Here is a 4,601-nt window from a genome sequence, read left to right on the forward strand (position 1 = left end):
GAACCTTTTTATGGTGCAGTTGATGTGGAGATTGGTTGCTGCGAGTCACACAACTGACATTATCAAAAACTCATCATGTTCCTGGTATTGCTCTCTTAACACTGGCCACCATCGTAAAATTATCAACTAAAAGCACTAGACACATATTGATCAAGGTCTCTGGCTGTTGCCTTAGAGTGCAATCAAACAAAGATCGTATTGGAGAATTGAAGGCTTTGGGGAAAATCTAACTTATTCACTGAAGATTCACAGCCTATTTTTTTTTTTATTGGTGCTTACTCATCCGGCACCCAAGTAAAAAAATTGATTCTACATTAAGGGGAAATGGTCACACAGTATAACTGATTGATTTTCAGATGGCTATTGAAAACAACTTACATCCTATATATTTAAAAACAGAAAAAATCCTATGAGCAGTAATTCTATTTCAGTTAAAGAAATGCAATCTTCTGCTGAATTATTAATCCATGGGTGTCCGCCCCGAGCAACAGAAGTATAAATCCAGTCCAGCCACTGGTGGTGGAGCTGATGGAATGATAAGTTGATCTTCTGAAGATTGGGCGGCGATGGGGAAAACGGATGGATGTGTAAACGCAACATGAATTGTGTTGTACTGGAGGTGGAAAGACAAAAATGTTTTGAAAAGACAGCAGCACAATGATGATGGGCTAAAGATGTAATTGTTTTTGATAATTGGATAGAAAAGAACAGCTGATCTACACTGTAAATTATTTCCCCGTTAAATAACAGGAATTTACTGGCAGCAGGGTTACCATTATTTTCATGTTATTTTAACAGTTTATTCCTGTTAATGTTTTTTTACAGTGCACACCCGTAATGTTTTTTAACAGGAATTTACTGGCAGCAGGGTTACCATTATTTTCATGTTATTTTAACGGTTTATTCCTGTTAATGTTTTTTTACAGTGCACACCCGTAATGTTTTTTAACAGGACTTTACTGGCAGCAGGGTTACCATTATTTTCATGTTAAATCACCATTTATTTAGTTTCCTTTAAATATTGCTTTTAAAATGTATTGATTATTATTTTAGCATAGTAATGTGTACCATTGATTGTAATATACATATTTCTAGCTTGAGTTATTATAAGAATAGGTATAATACATCACATAACACTTAAGTGAAAGAAAACGAATAGTTCCATGTTCAAATGAACTTTTTTATTGTAATAGAAACACTGAAAGTTAAATACTTACAAATGTAGGCACATATAGATCGGATCAATCACAGAAAAATACACTACATTGCCCAGAACGCACCTGAACACACCTCCACTGAAAGAGAGAGAGAGAGAGAGAGAGACATAAATAATAGAAAGTCTGAAAAGTAAAATTTATTGGCAAATGGCAAAGAGCATGAATGTATGTATCTATCTCACCTTTTTGAAATGAAATCCCACTGGAAGTCCATCAGTCTGCGCAAGAGGCTGGCGATGTGTGAATTTACCGTTCTTTTTTTCCCCTTTGCAGCCTTTGTCCCCTTTTCTGGGTTTATACCCACAAAGCGTCTGAAAAATTATACACGGGTTGGAAATCTAGTAATTCACACAGACTAACACTACAACAAGACAACAAATGTCCATGAACTATCCTCAACATACTATCCTATGCATCTATGAATATTGTAAGTTGCACTAAAACTTTCTAAAGCAAAGTTAATTGCTAAATCCCATCACCAGACCTGCTGAAACCATGCTTGAGCCACAGCTAGGCCAGAACAAATGCAGGTGTTAACAGACAATGTCTTACCTCTGGATGAATTCAAGTGTGCACGCTGCCTCCTCTTGGTACTGTAGGTTGAAGATATAAAAACCGGAGAAAAAAGACGCCAGCCCTGTCACAAAGGTCGACTGGATCCCTTCGCCCACAATCTGGCCCTCAATGCTGAGCATCCAGCGTTGGAAGTGGTTTCCTGTTTCTCCTGAAACAGAAATGTTTTAACTGTCAAATTTCTGTTTTAGTTTTCATTTTGAATACAGAGTTTAGTTTGATACCATTTAATTCACTACATACAACACTAAAACCAACTTACCAAGAAGTATCAGACGAGGCGTTGCAGGTAAAGCTAGTGAACTCTCAAGGTCAGCTGCACTGGCATATCAAGTCCTGAGACATCTTCGGAAAAGTGAGACAGAAGAAGATGGATGACTTGATAGGACAGCTCGACATCATCATCAAGCTGACTTCCTTCATCCTTTCATTTGTCGGTTTAGTCTTGAACAACACAAGACTTATTGATAGATTATAAGACACCATTCAAATGTCCACCTGGTTCTGAGGGATACATGCAGTGAGATCTTCTTGATCAGCAGTGTGATCAGGGATAGTGCCCTGCATCTGCATCTGTAATTAAAAACAAAAACAAATGTAATGTAAAATAGACACACCCAGGGTGGGAAATTAGCACCTGCCACAAGCCAATGGCGGGTGACTTTGCCTCGCATACAAGCCACAGTGGCGGGTGGAGTGGTTTTCAGCGCTCTAGTCTGTGACACATATAGCTAATCTGAAGTACAGACTAGAGGGCTACATTGGGATTGTGTGCCGCCGGGTCCCGCGAGACCCAACGCAAATCTCGCAGGAGCGCCAGCGGGCGGTTTAAAAAAAAACACAGCGGAATCAGAACCATCCCACACCAACCGTCCCGTATTACCCGGAACATCCCGAATTATGGGCAATTTAGATTTGTCCCGACCGGGACAGCTCCAGTCCCGATTTCCAATCACAGCCTGCTAAGTCAATGACGCGCGAATAACTCCCGGTTGTTGTGAAGTTGTGGCGCATCAGACCAGTGCGCGCGGGTGCCGGGTGGCCAGAGCGGAGCATGTAAGGATGTGCAAGCCCGGCCGCCGACGCTAGCCCCCCCCCCGCCCCCGTTGAGACCGCCCGCTAGCCCCCCGTTGAGACCGCTAGCACTAGCATTATTTATAGATTTAGATCGTATACATGAACGGACATTAAAATAAGCGCATTGTTTTGTAAGATTAATGGACAAACTATCAAAACTTTGCTAGCTTGAATCACCTCGGCTCATTAGCAGCTAGCTAAATTAAACTTCATAGTGCAAGTCCGTGGCGTTTAGTATACCTCAACATCACTGATAAATGTTAACTATGCATGACTTTAAAGAAATTCTAGTTAATCTCACCGGATTGTTGTGGTTTTCCTCGATGTAACCAGAGCGATTCTCCGACATGGAATGGCCGTGTGTCCGTTGCGTTGCAGGTTCAAATGCCTTCTTACTCGCTCTTTGCCAGAATGCAAAAAATACTGTATGAACCTGTTATTTCAGAAAGTGGCGCGAACGTGATCAGAAAGACACACACACACACACATCTACACACACAGATTTGGAGCGCAGTTAGTCAATTAAATGTTAGGTGTCTCGTTTAAAATCGGGAGGTATGATTATGGTAATAAAAGCAAGATGATTCTTTATAACATTTGCAGTACAGAAATCACGTGGTGTTCTGTCTAACCTTCATTCAGTGAATGCATACAATATTTAATTTCTTAGTATGCAACATCGACAATATTGAATTAGTCATTGTTTTGCAACTTACAAAACCATACCAGACCATCTAACTCTGGCCGCCATCTTTGAATGTTCGGTTGTGCTGTTAAATAACAAAAATGAATGTTATTTAGCAATGAGGTGTTAAATAACATACATGAGGCGTTATTTAACATGTATTCCCTAAAAATTTACAGTAAGCTGCAGTTATTACAAATAACAGGTAAATCATGTTGAAATTTGGGTGTAAATTAACGGAAACATTTAACAGTGTATACAGCTGATATCCTGTCCTGATTGACCGACCCAAACAATGACAGCCAGAAAATAAGGAGTAAGCATTGACAGATGTATGAAAAAGAAACTATGGGCTCGGCATGCAAGATTATAATCATTTTGTTTCAATTTTTGTTGAAACTTAATTTTTGCTTGAAAAAAAAAAGCTTAAACAAGAAAAGTGAAGCCATCCTCTTTGTGTCTGTTGCATTCCTCACAGCATCGCTCTGTGAGACTTTGTAGTGCTGACATGGCGGCTGGACATGCAGCGTGCTAACCAATAACAGCTGCTACCAGCTGCTAACCTTCAAACCATTCTGTCTTTGGGAAAGTTTACAAATCTTTGCACCAAATTAAAACTTACTTGTGTTTTCATTACGTAATACTACTCTCATAGATACTCATAGAAGTTTTATGACTAAATTGCTTTTACAAACATGTATACAGGTAAAACAAGAAGAGAATGTATCCAGATTTTAACAACAAATGTACTAAAATAAATAGGATTTTTGAGTGAAGTTTGAGTTTATTTTCTCTTTTCTTGAGTGACCCCCAACTTCACTTCACAGTTCAATTTACTGTCCCTGTAACGGCGTCTTTGCACGTTCACGTTGACAAAACGTCTACAAGACAAAAACACCCTTCACTCATCAATAAAACAATCTTTATTTTCAATTGTCAATTTGTTTTGCCAAAGATGGCAAAGGCTTATCTGCTGTACTTTGCATCTAAGTGGCCTCCCTAAAAAGTATGAACTAATTAATTCTTCTGAAACCTTTCTCTAAATCTGA

General features: G+C 39.3%; 1 long non-coding RNA gene across 4 annotated transcripts; it reads right to left on the bottom strand.

Annotated features, from left to right (window-relative positions):
* Window positions 1-744: 744 nt before the first annotated feature.
* LOC119198858 (uncharacterized) lies at window positions 745-3,799 on the bottom strand. Of its 4 annotated transcripts, none has more exons than XR_009956924.1 (4): window positions 3,169-3,799; window positions 2,289-2,363; window positions 2,053-2,135; window positions 745-1,941 (listed from the first exon to the last, which is right to left on the bottom strand). It is a non-coding gene; the product is annotated as an uncharacterized LOC119198858 (long non-coding RNA). The 4 variants fall into 4 exon arrangements; XR_009956921.1 differs by lacking the exon at window positions 3,169-3,799 and having other exon boundaries at window positions 745-1,528; window positions 1,770-1,941; window positions 2,289-2,764; XR_009956923.1 differs by lacking the exon at window positions 3,169-3,799 and having other exon boundaries at window positions 745-1,295; window positions 1,400-1,941; window positions 2,289-2,764.
* Between the last annotated feature and the right edge of the window lie 802 nt (window positions 3,800-4,601).

The sequence above is a fragment of the Pungitius pungitius genome, chromosome 9 (assembly GCF_949316345.1).
Source record: "Pungitius pungitius chromosome 9, fPunPun2.1, whole genome shotgun sequence".
Taxonomy (NCBI): Eukaryota; Metazoa; Chordata; class Actinopteri; order Perciformes; family Gasterosteidae; genus Pungitius; species Pungitius pungitius.